Source organism: Polypterus senegalus, chromosome 17 (genome assembly GCF_016835505.1).
Source record: "Polypterus senegalus isolate Bchr_013 chromosome 17, ASM1683550v1, whole genome shotgun sequence".
In the NCBI taxonomy this organism is placed as follows: domain Eukaryota; kingdom Metazoa; phylum Chordata; class Cladistia; order Polypteriformes; family Polypteridae; genus Polypterus; species Polypterus senegalus.
In genome coordinates this window covers 7,976,096-8,002,015 of record NC_053170.1, presented here as the reverse complement: position 1 = coordinate 8,002,015, position 25,920 = coordinate 7,976,096, and the positions used below count along the sequence as shown (strand labels likewise).

General features: G+C 39.8%; 1 long non-coding RNA gene across 1 annotated transcript in view; it reads left to right on the top strand.

Annotated features, from left to right (window-relative positions):
- Nucleotides 1-11,595: 11,595 nt before the first annotated feature.
- The window catches only part of LOC120517263, an 87,246-nt gene continuing 72,921 nt past the window's right edge, over nt 11,596-25,920 (top strand). The window contains exon 1 of the long non-coding RNA XR_005631006.1: nt 11,596-11,802. This is a non-coding gene — a long non-coding RNA (uncharacterized LOC120517263). The remainder of the gene's footprint in view (nt 11,803-25,920) is intronic.

Genomic DNA, 25,920 nt, shown 5'->3' with positions numbered 1-25,920 from the left:
AAAGGGCTGGATGCAGATTAACATCATACCCAGGAGGAAGCAATTGAAGATTAAGGCCCTTACTCAAGTACATAACGGAGTAGAGTCACTTCTGGCATTTACAGGATTTGAACCAGCAACCTTCTTATTGTCAGCACAGATCCCTCGCCTCAAAGCCACCACTCCACCCAATGTTTCAAGGAACGTCTAAAAACCCACTTTTACTTTCTCGTATACGAAGTATAGGGAAAGTCTCATAATCGTCCAAAAAATCAAACCTCGAGATTTTGATGAATCTCGATGTTTTATACTTCCCGAAGTCTGAAAATACCATTTTTATAATAATGTCTGTGTGTGTGTGCATGTGTATGTAAACACGCAACTTGAGTACGCTTTCAGTTAGGTCAACAAAATTTTGCATACAAGTATTAGGCTGTATAGTGCCCGACCCGGCACAGACTCACACTGAGGCACGTGTAAAATCACAAAAAGACTTTATTTTTCTTCACCTGTGGGGCACGTTTTCCCTGTGAATACCACAGGCATAACACAGTCCCAGTAAGCACTTAAACACACAAAAGCACTACCTTTTCGAACCACCACTCCTCCCTGGCAACCTTGTCCTCTTCCTCCCAATTCTGGCCCAGAGTGGTGGTTGCTGGCCCTTTTTATAGCCCACTCGGAAGTGCTCCAGGTGCTTGATCACCTGTTTCTGATTGCACTTCCGGGCAGGGCTGTAGAGTTGTCCAGACCAGCTGAGGGACCCATGCAGCACCCCCTGGCGGCTACCCCAGATCCCAACAGGGCTGTGGAGGACTCCATCTCCCATGGAGCCCTGCGGGAAACTGAGACACCATCATCTGCCAGGGAGGCTGCCACCAAGCATCCCGAGGGGGGGGTACTGAGGAGCCCATGGATGCTTCCCTGGAACATATGTAGAAGGGGTGTCCCAGCCGGGCATGGGACCCGGCCGCCCGCCACTGGGCAAAACATAGATTTCTATCAAGTTTTGTGCTGATTCTGTTAGCTGGAAGTGGTACTTTTTTATTCATGCAGCTGCAGAGTTCAATTTATTTATCTTTACTTTGATAATAATTGTTCTATATTTTATTAACTAGACATCCCCCGCGGCTCTGCCCGTGTAGTAATGAGACAGGACAGTCAGGAGGGTCCTGCCTGGCTCCCTACTCCTGACACCACTCTTCTCCATCCCCTCGGCCCGCAGCCTTTGTTTTGGATTAGCGCAAATATATTGCTCCTGCAAGCGAACCGAAATGTTCAAGCAAATTATAGAAAAAACCTGATCTAAATTTGTTAAATAGTTCTTTTGTTCACTAGCTAAGCGGAGGTAAGGAACGCCCTGAAGCTGGCACGTGAGTGAGGAGGGCCCCGCTCTCCTCCCCTCAGCTCACTGTGTGTCTCTCGGATTTGCGCAAATAAATTGGTACCGCAAGCGAACTATAACACATTGAATGAGAAAAGTCACAAAATCAACCGGAATGTTCAAGCAAATTATAGAAAAAAACCTGATCTAAATCCGTTAAGTAGTTATCTCGTGAAAGGCAGACAGACATACAGAGATTTGATTTGTTGTTGATGGTTCCTTAATGTACATAATATAAAAATATAATCATTGTCTGGCAGTTTATTCCTCAAATATCCATCCCCATATCTGAGTATATGAGAAAGTCTAGTGGAGACCACTCCCGATTTTTTCAATTTGGTCTTTTCATAATTTATTTTCTATGGCATTTGTTGTAGATTAAGTACTAAGTGCTTAAGCAAGTCCTGTAATATCACATGCTTAGAAAATCTGTACTCTTTATTATCCTCTACTATTCTGTTTTCCTTTCCACTTTTCTGCGGTGGTGTGCCTGATGAAAGTACTCGTACCCACCAGTAATGCTGCAAGGAAACGTGATGAGACCCACTGCAGCTAATCTTCTACAGCAGTGCCTCATAACAATAATGACTTCCTTTATTACATTTATGTTTTATAGAATACTTAACAGGAGTTGGGTAGTCTTTTGAGCTCCTAAAGATTGATTTCCTCTGGCATCTCGCCAGCTGATTGCCTTTGTTTTCCTCACCTCCCTGGTCATCTAGACATAGTTCCGCACAGACAGTTCACCAGTTAATGTAGTTGGGAGTGAAAACATGCCTCTGTGAATGTTTGTTGGATTTCCTCACAGGTAGTGAGAGTGGGATGCTGTGTCTCCAACAATGTTGTCCTCAAAACAGCAGCCCCTCCAGGATGTGTTCTGAGCTTCCTGCTGTTTTCCCTTCACATTTATGATTACATGACCACACACAACACCAACTCCATTGTAAGGTTTGCTGATGACACGGTAGTGACAGGTCTCATTTCCAGTGCTGGCTCAAGGGTACAATGCACCCCTATTCAGAATTGGTTGCAAATTTGCTCCTTGGCGATCAGCACACCCAAGATCACACATGAAATTAATGATGCTCTCCCCCTGAAGATCAGCAGCACTGCAACCATATATAAAATCAACAAGTGTTTTCCACCATGAGGATCACCACTCTCGTGCTCAGATATAAAATCAATGTGCAGAGGAGGGGTCCCCATTGAGAAATGGTGCCCTTACGATTGCATATTCAGTAAATGGGGGTGCCGCTCCTTGGAGACTCACTCACAAATCCATCTGAAATGACATTGTGGCGCCCCTCAAAGCATGGCTCCCCTAGGCCACTGCTTACTTGGGCTATGCCTAGGACCAGCCCTGCTCATCTCTAACAAAGATGAGACACTCTATGTGAAGATGGTAGGGAACCTGGCATCATGGTGCCTGGCAAATATTCATCAACTGACTATCTGGATATATGTGGATTTCAGGAGGAAGAAACAACAGTCCTTCTCACCAATCCACGTCAATTGGGCTACAGTGAAAGGGGTGATCATCTGCAGGTACCTTGGACTTTATATCTCTGTAGACCTGACATGGACTCAGTATATCCAAGCTCAGGTCAAAGAGACGAGGCAGTATCTGTACCATCTGTGGCAAATGGGGAAATCTAGGGTCTCCCCTGCAATCCTAAAAACTTTATACACTGGTGCTGCAGAAAGCATAGACAGATAGATACTGTAGCTGTAAAAAGCACTATATAATAGATGAATAGAAGGCACTATAGAATAGATGGACAGATAGATAGAAAAGGCACTATATGATAGATAGATAGATAGATAGATAGATAGATAGATAGATAGATAGATAGATAGATAGATAGATAGATAGATAGATAGATAGATAGATGTGAAAGGCACTATATAAATTGATTGATTGACAGATATTTTGTCAAGAAATATATGTGTGTATGTGTGCCAGTTAACTTCTGCTCTGTCAGTGATGCCACAAACAAGGACTTTCTGATGCTCTCTGTTGTTAGCTCTTTAACCAAACAAAGATGCTGTTAATAGAATCATACATGTCATAACAGATGAAAACATTTTATTAGATTTTAACGTATTGAATAAAAGTCCCACCCTCAATACAACACACTCACTTTATGTGAAACATGGCCTAGTTGCACTCAGAACTGTACATTGCACACACATCTTCCTGAGGTCAGAGTATTGAAAGAGTACTCTAGTGAAGACCCTGTTTTGTCGTGGTAGGGTCCCAGGATAATCCTATCCCCCTCTATATACTCTTTATTATGTAGACCTGGCCAAAATGTCCCCAAATCCCACACTCTTACCGCACTCAGGATTAACTGCTGCTGTTGTCCAATGCTTCCCGCTTCCTTTTACATCTGTAACCACATGCAATTAGATGGAATACCAGAACAGGTAGGAGAAATGTTGCACATTTATTCATGTATTATATGCCCCAAATAATAAACAAAGTTTAAATGTGAGTGTTGATAAAAACAAAATAAAGATACAACCAGGATAACAATCAGTTCATCTTGTTTAGATTACCAGGTGGGTCTCTGTGTTGCTTTTTGCTCCTGCATGGCCTTTATATATGGCTGCTGAGAGATGTGGTCTTCCCTTCCACAGATGAATGGAAATGGCACAGAGACTGAGCTTCTTTTTTGTCTCTGTCTTTATCTTTGTCCAACATACTTGATGTACCGTTCAACCCAATAGTATAAGCCGACTCCCTCCCTCCCTACTTCATACCAATCCTATTCAGCCACAACTCATGCTGCATTCCATTTGAAACAGGAAGTTGGAATTTCCAAGTTCCTATTCAGAATTTTTAAACTGACAAGCCCCTTTAAGTTGGATTTCCAACTTGGAAACTTGTAACTGTTCTGTCAAGTCCAAAAGTTTGTGTGACTTCAGGTCATGGCGTTAATCCAAAATGGCGACTCACACTGCAAACTTTAATGAAAGTGTGCCTCATTAAATCATTTGTACACACTATCTGTGGACATACTGCTATGATGTTTGGATATGCAAAATATTGTGTAATGTGTTGTTATCAGCTGCAATTTAATCCAGTGGAGCAAGCCCAACAAATGTTTTACTGGCTGCATCCATATTGGTTTCCCAAATGTTTTTATTTGAATGCAGTTATCTTGGGTGTGATGGCATTTCCAGCTCCCACATCCGACTTCTGAAGTAAATGTAACGCAGCATCAGTCCTCCAGTCCCAATGCCCTTCTAGCCCAAGCTAGGGGTATCATAAATTTTACTTATCCCTTCCATTCCAGGCCATGGCAGCCTGTTAAAATTGTTTCATCTCAGCCTACCTGTATTGCCCTGGGCTAGCTGACCAGTCTGTTTCTGAGATTTTATCACTACTAATTTCACCCTTTCGTAAGTTCTAAAGTATTACTATTTTTTCTAAGTTCATATTTTTATTATAATATTATTATGCTTTCCTCATGACAGCCCTGATTGTGAGCAATGTTGTTGGGCACCTGCTTCACTGGCTCAGACATTTTGGGAATGCCACCTACTCAGACTGTACAAGAATAACATCTTTGTTTATTTATCAATGTTTGAATCATAATAATTCACAATACTAACAGCTCTCTTTAGGAAGAATTGTTAGAGAGTATCCAACATGTTCCATTGGACATCATTACCGCTTAATGAACAATCTGTTGTGACTGCACTGTTAGCTCGCCAATTTAACTTTCTGAAATGCAAGGCTCCATACTATAGTGGGATACAAAAAGCCAATATTATTGAAAATGAGAAAACAAAATCAGATTCCAAAATGTCTTTATAATTTGAGAAGCTCTCCACGAGTGATTTGAGTTTGCAGAACCATTACTAATCTTTTGGGCACCTGAGTTTTAGCATAAGATGAAGCCTTCTTTCTTTATTTGCAACTAGATGGCTAGTGGGATATCTGATATGGTTTAAATAAGATATGCTATTCTATTCTGTACTTTTCTCACTGTAATTTGTCCTTGTAAAACAGCAGCCATACCACTTGCATTTCAGATTGGGTCATCCTCTTGAAGCTAAGCATATTCGTGCCCAGCCAGCACTTGGATTGGCGGCCATCTAAGGAAATGTTTAGGTTGCTGCTGGGAGAGGCCAGCAGGAAGCGCTTATCCTGTGGTCTGTGTGTAGATTCCAATGCCCCAGTGCAGTGATGGGGGACACTGTGTTACAAAAATGGCATGGTCCTTCGGATGAGGTCCAGACTCTCTGTTGTCATGAAAGATTCCTAGGTATCTTTTGTAAAGAGTAGGGTGTTTCCTTGATGACCTGGCTAAATTGGCCATCACAGCCTGGTCAGTCTGGCCCCTAATCATCCTCTGTTCCAAATTGGCAACTACCATTCACACACCTCTGCCACTGTGCTGATCAGACTGGCGCAAATGTTGCCTCATCCAGGTGGATCCTGCATATTTGTGGAGGATGAAGTGGCTCTCCTCTTACGATGTAAAGCACTTTGAGTGCCCTGAAAAGCACTATATAAATGCAATGTCTTCTTTTGCATCATCCTTAAATTCTATGAAATACATTAAAAAAAGTAACTTACCAGAAATTAAATGACAAATAATTCATGATGACTGTGATGGACTGATGGCCTGTCCATGGTGGGTTCCTGCCTTGCACTCAGCAGTGTCGATAAAGGCTCCAGTCCCCCAACACCCTGAACTGGATTAAGAAGGATTGAGAATGTTATGTTAATAAATAACTATAATGGTTAAAAACACCCACAAATGTACAATTACCTGTAAAGCTGGGGACCATGCTGGGGAGATAAGTAGTAATGCTTGCAAAATAATAATAATAATTCTTTACATTTATATATCTTTTCATGGTGAGAGGGGAGCCACTTCAATCACTAACAATATTTAGTACCCATCTATATTATGTGGCAGCAGCCATTGTTGCGGCAGTATGATCACCACACATTAGCTGTGGTGAAGGAGATAGCCAATTAGAAACAGGGGATGATTAGGGGTCCAGAATGGTTATGGTGGGCAGTTTAGCCTGGACATCAGGATATACCCTACTCTTTACGAAGGATGCCCAGGGATCTTTTATGACCTCAAAGAGTCATGATCTCGGTTTTACAACTCACCCAAAGGAAGGTGCCATTTTTACAGTACTGTGTTCCCTGTCACTGCACCGGAGCATTGGGCTCCACATTCAGATCGCAGGGTAAGTGCCCCCTGATGGCCTAACCAAGACCTCTTCCAGCAGCAACCTAAGCTTCTCCTAGATGGCCTGGGCTCGACTTTGCTGAGCTTAGGTGGATGACCTGTTTTGAAGTGCATGTGGTATGGCTTCTGCCCTGGATATGATAACCATGCCATTACATAACACATACATGGGTGCTATGCCACTTGACATGGAAACATTGCATGTAACCTATGACAGGGTATCAATTCAAACACAAAAACAACAAACAACCTCCATTGCTGTATCTGTTCACATTCAAACTCAGGACCCATTGCTTTATGATAAAGCATTTCTGCTCGCTTTGGCACCTTGCCACCCATGCACTGAATAGACCAAGCCTAATTATCTTTAGAACACAATTCAGATAAGGAAGCATACAATCAATGAACCGTGGATGGATACAAGTGATGCTATTGCAACTGGCAGGTGTGACCTGCACAGCATTGCATGGAAAATACCCATCACTCAGGACACCATTCATTTGGATTGTTTCACCTTTACAAAACAACCATTCATAAAGCATGCCGTCACTCAGCAAGACGCAGCAGAGCCTGGTGTTCAAGCTTAAAAAAATAAAAGTTGGCATTGCCACGTGGAGCACAGCGAACAGGAATAAGCTAAGAAACCAAAGTCTAACATCATCCTTGACTGAAGCCTCAGACTAGCTTGTGCCAGGGCAGCTGATTCTCAGTAGCAATTCATGTATACTGTCCTGGCTATGCCCACGTTACCCAGTCTTTAACAAGTCACCAAAAAATATTCAATAAGTGACATCTATCTACTTATATACTAGAATACCAGTTCCTCTGAGCAATCTGATTGGTCAGTTTGGCTTTGGTGATATCATGAAAGAGAAAATGCGAGTGTGAGACGCATGAGGAGGGGAAAAGGCATGTGAGGCACGCTGAGAGAGACACCTTCAAAGACGGCAAGTATAAAACTAGACAAGAGGTGACAAAAATGCCTTAAAAATAATGACAGAGTCTGAAAAGCAGTCTTTATGGGAACGGGCTTGAGAAAGAAAGCGCTGGTTAAGAGTCATTCAGGTCCATGTAGGGCAAGAGATAGCAAATATTTCTTAATTATTCTGTTACCAGTCCACGACAGGAACCGTGGCTAGTCTGCAAATATATAAAATTTTAATAAAATGAGATGATCCTCAGCGTCTGGTGATATCTATGAATCGCAGACGTCAAGCAGTCATTGCATGCGAGGGTTATTCGACAAAATTCTAAATATCACAACTTTAATACACCTGCCTTTGCTGTGTCCCAAACATTATGGTGACCTGAAATGGGGGGATCATGTGGAAACAGTATTGGAATTTCTACATGATGTGACCAAAATGTATGCAGCCATCCATCCATTATCCAACCCGCTGTATCCTAAAATGACCGTCAGCAATGTGCACTTTAATCGGGACTGAATTGTTTTGATTGGTAATTTTAAACTGTGGAGCAGATGGGGAAATCAAGGAAAAATGTGCCTTTGTCGAGGACATTATGGAAGACACTGCAACTGTTCTTACCAAAAAAGATCAAAAGTGGATGTTTTTTCTCCATCAACTTAAAAAAGTTTAACTTGTCCCAATCAACACTGGTACAGTTTTGTACAGCCGTTATTGAAAGCATGCTCACTTTTCCATAACAGTCTGATATGGTAATGCTTCTGTTCACTCGAAATAGAAAGAAACTGCGGTGTGTTATTCAGACAGGAGAAAAGACAGTAGGCCTGAAACTGGACTCCACTGAGACCCTGTACATCTCACAAGTCAGGAAACTTGCTGGTAATAAAATCACAGATGACACTCACCTGGCACATCTATTTCAGTTATCATCATAAAGGAAACACCTGCGGTCATTAAAGGCAAAAACTAGTGGACACATCAGGAGTCTTTCCTACTGCAGTCACTATGTCTTATCGCCGTCTCTGAAACATCTCTGGCTTTTCCTAATTTCTATACTCCTCTAATCAATCTAAATTATGTTTATTTTGTGTTTACTTTATAAGGACATCCTTGATGTGTTAGTGGGAGGGAGTGTAGTTCTACTTTACCATATTGTGTTATATAGATTTCCATTTTGTGCAATGTATTTGTCACTACTTCTTCTTCTTCTTTCGGCGACTCCCCGTTACTCCCGTTAGGGGTTGCCACAGCGGATCATCTTTCTGTGTTTTTGTCCGCATATTGATCTGACAAAATTTTACACCAGGTGCCCTTCCTGACGTAATCCTCTCCATTTATCCGGGACTGGGATTAGCATGAAGAAACACACTGGTATGTGCATCCCCTATGGGTGGGTGAATGTATTTTTCACTACTACTAAAAGTAATGTTGAAATGGTGATGTGTATTGTAAACTGCGTTGTTTAATTGTATCTACTGTGAGGGACGGCCGGGATGCCCATAGGATGGAAGGCAGCTTTTCCAGGACACTGCCTCCCCCAAAAAGCTAGATGGCAGCTCCCCTAGATTGTAGCAGTGCCCTGGATTCCCGCAGGGCATCCTAGGACTTGGAGTTCGGTTTCTCAGCCCTGCTGGGTGCCGTGGGAGCCACCAGGGGGCAGCTGTTAAAGGACCTGGGGAGTCATGCTTTCCTTGCAGCCTGGGAGTACTAGGAAGTCATGAGGACGGAAGCCCCAAAGTACTTCTGGGCTGATTAAAGAATTGGGATTCTCCATCTGACCTGGAAGTGCTGGCAACTCACATGTACGGAAGAGTAGAACCACTTCGGGGTAAACAGCTATATAAAGGACTGCTGAAGACCCAGTAAGAGAGATGGAGTTGGGAGGTGTGTGACAGAGCTTACTGGGAAGTGTGGAGGAGAGAAGAATTGTGCTGTATTTTGATTATTAGAATTATATTTAATTGCCTGTATTAGTGGTGGCTGAGGTGCTTAAGGCACTATTTATAGGAGAAAAAAGATTAAAACACCTCTTATTGCTTTTGCTTGGTGTCCAGAGTGTCTGTCTGTTGGGGTTAACAGGGCAACAGCGACCCCTAGCGTTTACATTACCTTGTTATATATATGGAGGGAACTCTAGGAGAAATTCCTAGCAGCTATGTGGCCTGCCAATAATGTTCAAGTTCACTCCCTAACATTCTGGTGTATATGTGATTCTTTCCAAGGGACCTTACTGTATATGCTAGAATCTTTGCATGTCTCACAGATATTGCAACTTGAGTTGAAGAAGTGCCATCTCCAGCTGAACCTGGCAAAGACGAAGGTTCTTGGTATCCCAGCTCATCCATTTATTCAGCACCCAATCTTAGTTTAACTCATCTCAGCTTGCTTTGAATGAAAGTGTCTGACAAGCAAATAAATGTAATTGTAATGTCCTAATCCTCTGCTTTCCCTTTTAACCATAGAACAGTTATGATTGCTGCTGGATGTAGGAATGCCAGTAGGGGTTGATGGCTGCTGGATGAATGACGGTACCTGTTGTTGGCTGCTGGATGAATGACAGTACCCGTTGATGTTTGATGGATGAATGTCAGTACCCTTTGATGGCTGCTAGATGAATGACAGTACCCGTTTACCCGGCCAGCACTGGCAGACTGACCTACAAGTGTTTTCTCTGAATTGGGATATTTTCTATTAGGGGCCATGTAAACGATTAGGACCCATGCGCAACTGGCATCAAGTAAAACCGTTCTTCTAAGCACCAGGTGGAGCTTGAGTGCATATATAATGTCATTGGCGTCTTTCGCATCACAGGTAGATGTTTAAAGCGCTTGTGTAAGTTCTGTCCATCTGGTCATTATTCTCATTTAGTCTTACATCTTTTTGTGTTCGAGCTATATCATCGTCTTTGGACAAGAACTCTATGACCATTCTCTTTTTCATCATATAACCACTATACAGTATCGACACATTTATATTAGAATATTTTGTTTGTTTTGTGCAAATTGTTATTGAAATTGTTTTAATAAAGCATATAAGCATAAAATTAAACTTATGGCCCTTTGTACTTTCAACAAATTAGTCACACAAAAACTCAACTGTATAAAAATATTTTTCTAATTTCTAACAATTGTTTGCTTTCGACTTTAGCGCACACTTTTTTTTATGGATCATTGACTGCACCAGCTTGTGACTTTCAGTGACTCTTTCCAGTTCAAACTGAATTATTACCTGAAAATGAGTTACACAACTCTTATTCACTTATGAATCTTACACATAGTGTTAAATTTTCATTATATATTTTCACTATATGGCCATGCTCCATGCTTTTAACAAAGTTAATGAAATATATTGTGAAGTATCATAATATTTAATATTGTCAAAAGCTTCAGACAAGGGTTCTAGCGCTAGTGCACCACCCGGCAGCCCCTTTATACAGAATGAACAAAATAAAACAAAAAACCCCAGAAATGACAGCTATCACCATATCCTTTTTCCTGGGTAGACTCACAGAGATCCCTCCCGTTTCTGAATCGGGTCTCTAAGTGAACATGCATCATGGGCATGAATATATAGGTGGGTGAAAGGGGCGGGGCCATAGGTTGTGGAATGGGGGTGGGGTCGTGGTCAGCGATCCTCCATGGCATATCCTTAGCAGCTGCAGGTAAAACCGAAAAAGTTGATAGCAACAGCGGCCCCTTTAGTCCCTGGGTGGCCTGGCTTACCTTAGCGGTCTCTCCAAGCGCCATATATATATAATTTATATTTTTTCGATTTATTCGAAAAGCCCCCCTCGGTGTTATTTTTTTAACCTATTGATGAATAAAATGAATCGCGTCACATAAACGAGTAGTTAGAAAGAACGGAGTCAGTAAAGCGAATCGGCATTCCCGTCACTAGTGAGCGCCTGTCACGGATCTGACCCGTGGCAGCGCGTGGCCGTAGCGGGCGGGAGCGCGCGACACCGGAAAAGCTCGCTCGCGCCGGGCGCGCGGTCGTCCTGCCAGCTGCAGGTTATTCAGTGGTTGTAAGTGCTATTTTTAGCACGCGGCTGGGGGTCACGTGATGGGGGAGTGACGTCAGGAATGTTGTTGTTGGTTCTGGAGGAGCTGCAAAGATGGAGGAACGGGAGTCGTGACGGGAATTTTTTTTTTAAAAAGCAAAAAAAAACAAACACCACACACAAACCTAATAAAGAAACGGTACCTTTTGTACACCCGTTCCATGGTAACCTGTTTCGCCACCAGACGCTCAAGATTGGTCTGTGCAGGAGGGAACTGTTGTCAGCGCGATTCAGGTGGGAGAGCGTCCCCCGATTTTTTCTTTTCCTTCTTATTCCTCTTCTTGATGTTTGTTGCACTTCTTTTTATATTCATGTGTAGTGTGAGAAAATAAATGGGACGTGTCTTATCTGTGAGCACCCGGCTGTGACTTGAAGCGCAGGCTCGCCGCCGTATAGCGCACCAGATTGAGGGGTGGGTTGCTGAGGTGTGATGTTTGGGATGGGCAAAGGGTCTCTGCTGCCGCTGTCGACGCCGCCACCGTAGCCGCCGCGCCTTTCAAAATTGAACTTGATTTGTGCACGCGCCGGGCTCTCCCCGTTTTCCCGCTCTACGGGCGGCGTTTCGCCAGGGTCCGAATGCGGCGGGAAGCGACTGACAGGCGGAAAGAAAGGTGCTTCGCGGACGGGTACAGCAGGCACGCTCCGTCTACGAGTCAACATCTCTGCGGTAAAAGTTCCACTGGCTGTAAGTGGACATCTAGAGACTGGAAGGAGGAGGAAAAGTCGAGCGGGCAAGGGGTAGAGCGCTAAGGTAATGAAGGTTGTACTTTACGGGGGGTGGGGGCTGCAGGTTAGGGACAGCGGTAGAGACCTGCAGCGGTGAACAAGCGCCAAGGTTTTTTCACTTCGTGGTCGCGATGTAGCTGTCCTCAATGAGCAAAACGTGACGGGCACGATCTCGCAATATCTGACCGACGAACACTCAGTGGGGTTCAGAAGGGTGCATCTGTGGGCGTGTGCAGGTATGGACGTCCTGGGAGCACGATGGCGCAGTGCTTAGAAGTAACCCAGCACAGCTGTAAGACTGACATACCACCTGCACGCCGTAACAGGGAGTCTCCTTCAAGCTAGGCCTGTATGGGCACATTGTAAAAATTAAAAGTAAAACTATTGGTTTGCAGTACACCAGTGAGTCCTTTTATGGCCTTTTTTTCCCCTTAATTACAGCTCTTTGCCACTGAGCTCCGGATTTAGGCTCCCCAGCGTAAAGATGAACAGATTTAGGAATTATTTTATTCCTAGAGGTTTAAGCATTTTGCATTCTTTTACATGTAGGGATGCTACTGAATTCTGAGTTATTTTGTGTTAAGCTACAAGTTATTTTTTGTACTTATCTTGATTCTGTGCACATGTGATAACGCTGGTTGTCAGTTGTTCTGTCTTGGATTATTTTTGTGTATCATGTAACAGTGCTTTGTTTTGCACTTTCTTGTTGCAATTGAATTACCTTCTGGGATAATAAAAGTACACTGGAGGGTTGGTGGAAGGATTGGCACTCCAGCCACTATAGAAAAAAAACCTTACACTGTTTCATTGTGGTGCTGTGGTGTCACCCGCTGCACTCGGGTCCCAATCCAGGTGGTTTTTTGTGTGGTGGGTGCAGCAACACGCTATCGGTGCATGCTCCCAATCCTCCTACCCTCTCTTAATTAGCCAGTACTTGTATGGGAGACCATTAAAAAAAAAAAAAAAAGTTTGAGGGTCTGCTGGAAGAGGTGTTGGTGAGACGCCAGGGCGTGCTTACCCTGTGGTCCGTGTATTGTTCCCAGTGCAGTTCTTCGGGTGAGACCTAAAACTGACGTCCTGACTATCTGTGGTCACAAAAAATCCCTTGACATCTTTTGAAAAAGAGTAGGGTGTCCTGGCAAAGTTGCTCACTACAGCCTGGTGATTCAGCCCCCTAATCATCACCTGGTCCTCATTGGCAAACTCTGTCTCTCTTCTGTTCACCATCTGATAGTATGTGGTGACCATACTGGTGCAAAATAGTTGCCGTCACAATATCCAGGTGGATACTGCACATTGGTGGTGGGTGAAGTGGTTCCTCACTGTCTTTAGCAGTTAAGCATTTTTAGTAGGTTACCAAAACGCTATGTAAATGTAATTATTATAGACACACAGATTGGACTCCAGCCCAGATATTTTTTGTGTAGAGCTTTCATGTCCTTCTAGCGTTGGCAAAGGATTTTATATTGGTGCTTCTGTTTTCTGTGTATTTGGATGTCATAGGATAATGTGATACAAAATTAATTTTTGCAGGCAGTGTGGCATAGTGAGGTGGTAAGTTCATATCCTGCTACTGACACTGTGTGACCCTGAGCAAGTCACTTCACCTGTCTGTGCCCCAATTGGAAAAAACATAAGAAATGGAACCAATTCTGTCTGAAATGTTGGAAGTTGCTGCATGTTTTCCTTCAATAGACATTTCTCCACTATTAACCAATTTACTCATTATAATAGGAATATGTTGTTGCCTTGATTTTAATTGACTTCCATTTTAATCGTTTCTTTACTGAGCAGCCAAACAATAATGACGTTCAAAGCAAGCTAAAATTAGATCTTATTTGCACCTATGTCTTACATAAAAATTCTCTTAATTAGATATGTGAAAAGAAAAAAACAAGCGGTTTGGAATGGCCCATACTGCGGCTCTCAATTTCAGCCCCGGCTTTCATTCTAACCACTTTCACAAGTCAGTGGGTCACTCCTATGACTCATCAGTCTAATTCTTAAGCTAGCCTTATTTCTTTTCTTCTACATACAGAAAAGGGCTCCAGTGCGATATTTGCATTTAGAAGAAATTCAGAGATTTATTTTCTTTGTCACAGTTTTAAACACCTAATTTACCTTTGCCATTTTTATATAAATTAACCTTACTTATGTGGAGTTTGCTCCTTAAATTGTATCCAGATACTGACAATTAGGCATGAGAAGTGCAGACACAGATGCAGATTACTCTGAATGTTAACGCAGAGCTGCTTCTTCAATGATGTATTCATTTGTGTACTGATTTAGTAATAAAGGAGTTAACTAAGTGTTCCTCAAGTTTAATCCTGCTGACTACCTAACCTCACATGTTCATCCCAACCACCTTCTGCTTTTACCTGGACTTGTACCTTTATTAAACAAAATACTATTTCCCAGCATCTGCCCTTTTTGCATCAATCTAGAAATTGCAAAATGGATTTGCTAAATTTTAGGGTAATTTTGTAAGTATTTGTGTGTGTGTAACATTAATTATGTTCTTTTTCTTGCTTTTTAAGTTTTTGTCTTTTTATGTTCAGGACATTTGAGCCAATTAATTAAAAAATGCTTAAAAGTGAATTTTATGCAGAAGTATTTGCTTCAGTTTAGTTTTTAGTGTCTGTACTGCTCATCACTACTCAGCATGATTTGGGTACAATTAATGGAGTAAATTCCACAGGAAAGATTAATTATAAAAAGGATATGATAGAAAACAGTTAACATTTAAAGATATGGCAAACAATTCCTGAGTTTTATTTATATGTAAGTTTACTAGCACATATCCCCCCCGACCCTATTTAGGAATAAATGGGTTAGAAAATGACAAGACATATTTCTGAAGGCAAAATTAAAGCAGAAAAAGACTAAATACACAATTATAGTTTTGTCTTACTTCTAAATTATCTATTTTAGATAGATACTTTATTAATCCCAAGGGGAAATTCACATATATTTGTGAAACTGGTTAGAATGAAAACCTGCCGTCACAGTGGTGCCCCAGGACTGAACTGGTCCATACAGTAATTATGTCTAAATTTCACTTTAGAGATATCACAGGAAATCACACATCTGAAGATTTTACAATATTTAGTGTACTGCAAAATTATATACAATCAAAGTACATTGGGTTAAATAATATTTATGTACACAAATATAGTGTAAAATGAACAGTAAGTTGATTCAAGTGAACAATCTATATAATATTTAATTTGAAACTAAATAGGTTGAGTCAGTTGAAGCAAACTAGCTGCATACAGTAGATAAATGAATGGATTGGTTCAAAGGTGGTTTAATGGCTTTGTTTATGTCAAATTTTACAGATGTTTGTGTTCATTTTATTCTCCTCATTATCCAGCACATGTTCTGGTAGGGCAAACAAGTTGCCAGCTATTTTCACGTGTACATGTCTTGAGAGTGTGAATACGTGTGACTTCAGAGGGCTGGAGGAAAAAAAAAAAAATCTACAGGGGTTCCGAGGCCACGAGACAACCCAGCACTTACTGGGCATTCTTCCTAACATCAGAGATCTCAATCAGTCCTCATGATTTTCAGGCTTCACGTGGAAGAATTACATGATGATGGTCATGTGGAATTCTGGCCTTCAATCCATCAGTGTAGGGACTGCATGGTGCCCTGATTAGGTGCTGGTGGTGCAGATCGCCACCACAGAAAACTGGAAAAAGAACAGCAGAGAAAGTAGGGATTAGTACAGATTGCAGAGCCATGATAAAAATGATAATTGAATGCATATACAGAATATCGGGGTTATTCTAAAATGAAGCTATAAGAAAACCACATTAAAGTAATGGGTGTTTAGCAGTTTTTTTTAAGTGCTCCACTGTATTAGCCTGGTGAATTTCTATCAGTCAGCTCTTCCAGATTTTTTAGGTGCAGAACAGCAGAAGGCCGCCTCACCGCTTCTTTTAAGTTTAGCTCTTGGAATAATAAGCAGACACTCATGTGAAGATCTAAGGGTATGATTTGGAGTGTAAGGTGGGAGGCATTGCAAAATATAGGATAGAGGAGATTATTATTTATTATTTAAGGCTTTGTAAACCGTAAGCAGTATTTTAAAGTCTGAACAAAGTACATTTAGAAAATAGTTGTACAGCTACAGTATATTAATGAATTCATGTGATGCTTTTTGCTTGTTAGTGCAAGTGGGCTTTATAAGAATACATTGGTAGAGTTTTAATCGAACAGTATTAATCCTGAGAACAATTCTTGGTTTGGGCAGCACCCATGTGGGGCTTTCTTGTTCTCTGTGGTTTCGTGTTGGTTCTTCTGCTGGTAGATTAGTTTTACACCACACATCAAAGTTGTAGAAATTGGCATTGTATGTAGGTGCTAATGTGTGAATCTGTGAAGCCCTTCAATGCACACGCTGCCCTTTGCATTCATTTTTTCAATTGTACCCTCTGCTGCTGGGGTGAACTTCATTTTATACAGCCTTAAACTGGGGTAAGAGGATTTGATAATGGATGGATGAATGAATACTAATATTATAATTCTCTAATATAAAGTTCTCAGAATTATGTTTCCCAAAGACAGAAGTATTTTAAGTAAAGATTATTTTTCAGTCATTATATACGAAGTAGGTGAAATTGTTTTCCCCTGCCGAATCAATGAGTAAATTAATAAGACTTTAATTTGACTTTAATATAATGCTCCTTCCCAAGGTGCTTTTCAGTATAAATGTTTTTAAGGTGCAATATCAGACTGAAAGAATTATGCTTTTTATGGAGCTTAATATAGCACTTAATATGCCTGTGATTTTTAAAACATGATTTTTAAAAACAAAGCTGTATAAAAGTATGTGTGACCTGTCATATGTGTATTGGACTATGAGTATGGGAGCACTATAAATGTTAAACCTGCATATTTGCAAATAATAGAGGTAAAACATACACTGATCTGAGTATAGTGCAGAGTAATGCTGAAATGATTAATACAAAATAATTGTTGGCAAATACTACAGTTGTTACATTTTTGTTTACACTTTTAAAGGGGCCTCAAATCTCCAATGAGTTAATGACTTAACCTCCTTTTGCATTTCAACCTCTCTACCCTCGTCTGTCTCCAGGATCACCCCAGGGAGTGACAAAGTGTAATGAGGCTGAAACGGAGGAAGCCTGCCCAGCAGCTATGAAAGAGGAGGTGGAAAGGAAAGGATTGTTACTCTTTGTGAATTCTATTGCCAGAGACATTGTCAAAATTATGGAACTGGATAATGAAAAGTCGCACCAATACTTATTAAAAGGAAAAAAAGTAGGTAGAATACCTTGTAAAAGTAAAATAATAATCATCTAGGAGAAAATAAAAGCTAAAGTACAATAAAAGCTACAAACATAAAACTAAATAGTAATAGTATCAAAATCGGGTTAAGCTTGAGTTCCAAGAGAGAGTGTGTTTTGGTTTTGCCGATAGGAGCTTAGATTGGGAAAGCAGGAGAGTCGTCAGTATTTCAAGTGATGTTGATTTCTGTTGCTGCAGTTTAACTTGCACAGAGAGGGGCAGTGATAGCAGCTTTAGAAATATCTTCGTCTGTATCCAATATGAAATGTGCATAGATTGTATCTTTTATTTTACTCTCGCCTTGCAGGAGAACAACTGACAATACCTGCTACAAGTTTATTATTCAAGTTTATTCAGTGTTTTCCCCAAGGCCTTTTAACCATAAACATTGGCACTGGCCGCTTTGTACTATAGCTTAGTGGCCGAATTTTCTCTCAATAGCAGCCACAGAGTAGGGCACAGGTATCAGATAATTTTAGGACTTTTATTTTTTGCAGTTTTGGATATGGTCTAAAATTTTAAAAATGTGTGTTTGGTCTTGAAAAGGAATTGTAGTAATATATAAACAACATAATGCGGTTTTCTGTAATATGTCATTTTCTTGTTTTCCCTGTGACATCACAGCGGTTAAGTCCCTACAGGAGAGGGAAAAGGAGAGCACCCTTTGCTTTGTTCTCCAATAAGAAGTTCACTCCCATATATTTGACCACATACTTGCGGCCAACTATGTAGAAACATATTACCTGATGTAGCTGGGAAATGCCAAATAATTAATCATCCTTGACGATCTGCAGTAAGTGGAATGCAAGAGAATTCCTTGCAAGAATAAAATTTGGTTGTCTGCTTGTATTATTTTCCTTCATGTAAATTTATTTTTACACTTATTGTTAAAGGTTTGATTTTGAAGGCAAACTTTTAAATTTGCGTTTTGACATTCCATGCAGTAAGAAATTTAAATTTGACTTTCACAACAGTGTTCTTGGCAATTCTAGGTGCAAGAAGTAGGTTGTAACGGTCTCCTAAAAGCGATTGCATGATTTTATGTAATATTGCATTGCGGTGCACGCTAGTCCTCATTCATACCGTCCAATTTGCTTGTGGTCTAGCAGAGGAAGGCTTAATACCCTAAGAAAACCCCTGCTTGCTAACATGGCGCAAATTTGAAAACTCCATGTGGACCAGGACCGAACAAGGATTCAAACCCAGTTTCCTGGATCTGTGAGATTTCAGCTCCAGCAAATATCCCTCCATACTACCCCTACATACCTCTACATGCATCTGATGAATGCATCATCAGGAGGCGCTTTTAAAGACCAAGCAAGCATATGATACTGTAACACTCAAAGTAACTAGTAGATTGCACCTTTTAGTCTGTTAACATTGTTCAGTTAGCTGGTTGATTAGTTGTTCCTACTTCTCATCCAGTCACAGAATAGCACCAAGATTTCCTATTCATCTATATGACTATGTCGTCTGTTCAAGATTGTCATGACACTTTTCAATCAGTAAATGCTTCTGAGGATCTGCTGGAATGCCCTTCCTCTCAGGTTCCACAGCTCTCCTTGACTGTACAATTCACGCTTTAATTGAAAGACTTTTGCTGCTTTAACTTTAAATTTTCAGTTAACTGAGTTGGTTCTTTTCATAGCCTTCTTTGTTCATGAAGGCATGATATTCCCTTTTGTCCTGTGATGCTCTTGGTTGTTTTTCTCTGCAGTAATTCTAAAGCTGCAATTTTTTTTTTGGTAGTATTTTGAGATCTGCATGCAGTAATCTAAATGTGGCCTTAGTAGTCCATTGTAGACTCTGATTGTAATGTGGAACAGTTTTAGCCTTGTTGTGTACCTTTTTAAGTGCTGTTTTAAGTGCTTAAAATTTTAGATGAGCTGTAGTACTGGCAAACATTTTTGAAGGAGAAAAACTTTAAATGGAATTAGACAAATTAAATTCAAGGAATTGAGGCATGGTAAAGCACTACAGAATAAGCTTCAGTATTGCAATTCTAGAAAGCAGCAGTGAAGATGTGAATCTTTATCCTTTTTGTGTCAGAACATTAATCCTGATTAACAGGACTTGGGTAGATACAGTAGGTCCAGAAAGTAAAAGCTGTAAACTAAATGAAATTTCAAAAACTGGTGGGTTGTGCTTCAGTGGAATAGGAAACAAGCGGTCATCAGAAAGTCTTGGTTCTTTCCTGATTTGTTTGGAGAATCTGAAAAAAAATCCCACTCTGACACAGGAACAACATGCATACTCCACACATACAATGACAGGGATGTATAGTTTGAACCCAGAATGGGTAAGGAAGTAGCATTAAGCACTGCACTGCTGTGCCTCTCATAATTATGTTCTTATGAGTCAAAGTTCAACTTAACAAGTAACCGTTTTTATTGAATCTTTCAATCATGAACATCACCCTGTTCCCAGGGCACTTTATAGGTTCAGGGGGGCAGTGCTATGGTTTACAGTATTTTTTTATTATGGCTATGACCATTTTAAAGTTGCACAGTAAATTAATTAATTGTGGGTTTGAACTGGCAGTTTACTGGTTTAGTGCTCATTTCTTTATATAGTATCACACACTGCATGCATCATGCTACCTGTTGCAGACAGTTACATTTTGAATAGTTATTGGCATCTGATATATTTCAAGTTTTATATTTTAGGCATCTTTAATTCAGAAACCCAAAATATAATTACAGATCTCTCTACCATTTATACTCGCGGATAAGTTCTTCTGCAGATAAGTCGGGGCTTGATTTTACCATATAATTTCGGGTAGTCGAATGCGCAAAACTCACGCTATCGGTCCAAGAGATTACGATATGCTAACACCCACCTAAGAGAGTAACCATGGAGCACACTGCCTTTTTTTTTCTTTGTATTGTGCCTACATGACAACACGGTAATATTCAAACTATTCCGAAGCGACTTTTGCACTGTTTTGTGTTTTTTTTTTTTTTTTTAAATCTCATACCTACATACACCTTTATTGTATCGTATTGTTGAAGTAGTGAAAGAAATTGGTAACTGCGCAGCTGCAACAAAATTCAATGCATCTGAGAAACTGATGCAAGATTGGAGGAGGGAAGAAGATGTAAAAAATAAAAAATTTTAAGTGTCTCATTTTTGAATGGGCGTGTATGTCAGGTTCTGAATTTTTTTGATCGATTTTTCGGGTTTCAAGACCCGACTTATACGTGAGTATATACAGAAGTTACATTTTTGACCAGTTAGAATTCATATGGCAGATATCATTAATTCAAAGCTCCTTACAACCCTTAGTGTTTTCAAGAGTTAAAATACAGTTATCCATCCATCCATTATCCAACCCGCTATATCCTAATATTTTGTTTTTGGGTTGGCTTTTTTCCTTCTTATGGCAGAAGATTTATTACGTTAAAGTTTTAACATTAGAATTCCCAAAGCCGGCGAAAATATTTGTAGTACCGAGCCACATGAATTTTACTCGCACCTCCTCATCTCTGCGTTAATTACACCCTGATATCACCTTTGTTTTGCAAATATGTCAATTGACCGCAGGCACTGCCTGCTATCCCATTCCCCACAGAGGCAGCTGAAGTCAGACACAAACTTCTCACAGATGAAGTCTATTTATCTGGGAGTGAGGTGATTTGAATCGTATAGGAAAATAATACATCATTATTTGAAATGCATACATTTCATGTGTGTTTCATGTCCTCAACGATCTGTGTAAATGTAGGATGACATTTCTTAAGAGGCAAGAAATGCTGAACACATAACTAAAACAGAAAATGTTTTCACTCGCCAACCCCCCACCTCCCCGGCCTTCCTGTATTTAGCCCTTTTGAGTGGTGGGCTGTTATTATTGTAACTATTATGAAATAAAAACATACATTTGATATTAGTCGCTAACAAATCAACCAAACAAATGTGCTTTTATTCAAGAATAAAACTGAATAAAAAACTGAATAAAAAAAAAAAATGCACATAAGTTAGAGACAGACGTAACAGTCTGCGTAAAGGGTACTTGTAAGTTTTTTTTTATTCATTTTTATTCTCTGTCATGTTCATGCTGTCCCCGATCTGACGTTATTACTTTTCAAATAGAGACGTGGTATAACAAAACAAGTGTGCTTTTATGTGCATTTTTTTTAATTGGTTGCTTGCCATGTGTTTTGTAATTATGGCAGAGAGAAGTTGTTAATCTCGAGGAATGGGCAGGGATATTGTCAGCCATGGAAGTACCATCAGGACAAAAATGCTTCATCACGTGATATACTGTATCTATAGGTGTTTACCTTTTGCTCTAAGACAGGGAGTCACTAACTATGTCATCTGGACAGCTAGAGTGATTGGCAGATTTTTGGTTCAGACAATTTCTGAGTAGAAGCCAATTATGACTGTTAATTCCCCATTACCTCAGGTCAAGAGTCTGGGTGTCATCCTCAACAGTACTGTATCTTTCTAATCTCGCATTAATAACATCACCCAGTCTGCTTACTTCCACTTACGTAATATTAATCGCATCCGCCCCTCCCTCACTTCCCATACCACTGCCATTCTTGTTCACAGTCTTGTTACTTCTCGTCTGGACTATTGCAATTCACTCCTCTTTTGTCTCAATAATAAATCTCTTCATAAGCTTCTGCTAGTCCAGAATTCTGCAGCTCACAAAATTACTCAAACCTCATCTGTTCACCATATTACTCCGATCTTGCAGCAGCTTCATTGGCTCCCGATTAAGTTTTGAATTGATTTTAAAATTCTGCTGTCAACAATTAAGGCCATTCATAACCTCACCCCTCCATTTCTGTCCAACCTTCTTCATGTTGCCATTCCTTCCCGTAACCTTAGATCCTCTTCCTCCATCCATCTGACCGTCCCTCTTGCCCATCTAACCTCTATAGGGAGCAGAGTGTTCAACCGTTCTTAGAAATGTCAAATCATTTTCAACCTTCAAATGTAAACTAAAACGCATCTGTTTAAAATGGCTTTTTCTCTATGATTACAGTGGCTTTGTTTGGTTTTAATTTTATATATTTTCTGTATTTTCTGATGTTGTAATTTGTTTATAATGTGTTTTTTTTCTATTTATTTATTGTTTGTTCGATGTCCTTGAGTTCTTAGAAAGGCACCTTATATAAATAAAATGTATTATTATTATTATTACTTTTTTTGGCTTACTTTTAGTTCAGTAGTTTTTTCAAGATTTAGAAACATGAATCGTTACTGTTTTTTTCCAGATGCCAAAAGATAATCGTATGAAACAAGAGTACTATAGGCTAACTGGCCACCATTTGTTTGTATATATCTTTAAAGTATGCGTTTGTTGTATTAGGGAATTATGGGGGTCAAAATAAAAAAAAAAAAAAACAAAAACCTGATCTGCCCAACTCCATCAAACATTTGGATGATGTTTACAGAAGTGTACAGTACAATATTAAAAATATATAATGGGGCTTACAGATTGCACTAACAATTTGTCAAATGGTTTTTGAATTAACAGCAAGAAACACTTTGCCAGCAAGAGTCTGATTTTTAGTTAATAAATTGGTTGAAGGAAAAAACTACTGCTATTACAGCCCTCCAGGGACAGAATTTAAACCATTGCTAACTGAATCAGCAGACCTAACCCATTCCAGGAAATTTTTACAACAGACCAAAACATTTCGGCGTAGTAAACATCTGGCCTTGAGACATCTTTTGAGCTGTGGCACACTTCACACGATTAAGGGTGATTTTTGCCAATGTCACCCCCATCAAACCAAGCCACCTCCACAATCCATACCCATTCAGCAGTAGACCATAACTTGTGTGGTTTTTTTTTTAACACTTTATTTAGGAAATTATATTTTATGGAGGGTAGTAATGTGTTTATGCACTGATACTTCTCTATAATATCACTTTCTTTGAAGTTCTCAGTACTTTTCTTAATGAAACCCACCTCAGGCTGATGTAGTGCTGCAGGACTCGACAAAACTACATGAACTACAATTCACCATTGGCCATCCACAACCAGCTAACAGTACCAACTAAAAGTGCAAGAACTGCAAATTCTATATCCCTCATTTATGAAAAGAAGCATGTGTGGACTTGGCTTTTGGCTACTTGATATTGGGCAATGCTATTAAAAACATATTTAATGTGCTTTACTAATGGATGAATTTACATTCTGTTATAATTTTTATTGGATCTAACTTATTGTTTCAAACATACAACATAAACAAAATTGTGACATTATTTGAAATAAATAAAAAAAAAAAAATTAAAAAGTCGATGGCAATCCTTGAATGGTATGCCTAATTTATTACATTTGTTGCATCATTAAGTTGATCTTTGCAAAATCAAACTTGTCGATTTAAAGTTTAATTCTTTATTTCACAATTCCAGCAAAACAGCCTTCGTTCTGTCGTCCGGTTTCCTCATCCAAGCAATCAGATTTTGTTACTGCCAATGCTTGTGTGCCAATCCACAGTTGGCTACTGAACTGGACTGACTGTTACTGCAATAAATTATTGTAGGCTGTATTCTGTTTGCCCATGTACCAATCAAAAATGTGTTTTTATGTGGTTCCACTACAATCATTACATTATAAGTGCATTTCTTTGACGTCAGAACCTCAACATATTACACAAATGCAATGTTTTCAGAAATGAAATGTGAAGTTTTAGCAGTCCTGCTCACTGCATCTCTGTGATTATGTGCTTCTGCTAGCATATTACATCGCATATTCTTTGTGAGGTTTGCCTTGTGCTTCAACTATGAGCTAAGTAATATGGAATTTATGGAAACTGCATCTTATTTTGTAATGAACATATGGATCAACTTATTTCTTCCCTAACTATCCAGCCCATCTTTATACTGTATACGGGTTGGAGAGTTACCTGCAACTTTTTTCGTGTATATGAGTGCATAACATCTTGGTATAGAATATTATAAAAAAGATTTTTTTAAGGATTATGTTATCTTGATATTACATTTATAATGCACTCGTGAGGCCTCATTTGAAATCCTGTTTGCAGTTTTGGTCTGCAGGCTACAAAAAGGACATAGCAGTACTAGAAAAGGTTCAGAGAAGAGCAAGTAGGCTGATTCAGGGCTACAGGGGATGAATTATGAGCTGAGCCTATACAGTTTAAGCAAAAGAAGATTAAGAGGAGACCTGACTGAAGTGTTTGAAATTATGAAGGGAATTATTACAGTGGATCGAGACTGTTGTTATTTTAAAATGAATTCATCAAGATCACAGGGTACACAGTTGGAAACTTGTTAAGGGTAACGTTCACACAGACATTAGGATATTTTTCTTTACACAAAGATAGACACTTGGAATAAGCGGCCAAGTAGTGTGGTGGACTTTCAAAACTCAATGTTTTTTTTGGAAGAAATAAGTGGATAGGACTGATGAGCTTTTTAGGGCTGAATGGCCTGTTCTCATCTGGATTGTTCTAATGTTCTAATAATGTGTGGTCTTTTTTCCAATGTACACAAAAGTATATTCTCAAAAATGAACTGAAATACTGCATTAATAATGTATTCCCAGTTTTTTTTTTTTTTTTTTAACTTAATTTAGATCCCACCAGCTAGTTTTTCTGTCAAAGACATAACCAGTTTGACCTTTGGGGTTAATCTGAAGTGCTGTATATCCTTCATAGTTTCATACAATTTTAGCTGACCACTGCCAGTGACTTAAAGTACACAGCTGCATTAAACTTTGTCATGCTTGAACCATTAAGTGGGTCCTCATGTTATTAAAAATGAGGAATAACCCTGTAAAAGCGCTCTGCAGTTTTTGAGGAAGGTGTTATTTTCTGTTAGAAGCCATATCAGTTAATGGTGAGCACCTTAAATTTTGATAGTCCTTTTGAGTCCCTTCTGTGACCTCATAAGGCAAGATCTTTTTGTAATGGAGTATGGCCCTCTGGTTTTGAAAGGTTAATGTCTTACTCCTAAGGCTGAAACATTGAAAATCTGTGACAGGAGCATTGTTGGATCATTTAAGCCACCACATGTGATCAACAAGCTGCTGAATATTTCAGGTCTTTTTCTCCACAGTAACAAGCCCTGTCACTTGAAGAGAGTTACCTGCTGCATCAGTGTACATTGTTGATTCCAAGTTGTACATTTCATGAAATGACTCTGCGTCTTATCATTATTTTCTAGATCTTGCAGGCCGACTAGTTTAGTAAACAGTCTAATGTTACTGCGCTTCCTCACCTTTTCACTCCTAAAATTAAGTTGGCTGGAAAAAACAAAAGATGACTTTTATATGTGGTTTTTTGATGTTCTCTCCCTGCATACAGCACAGTACAGCAGTCATCACTACAT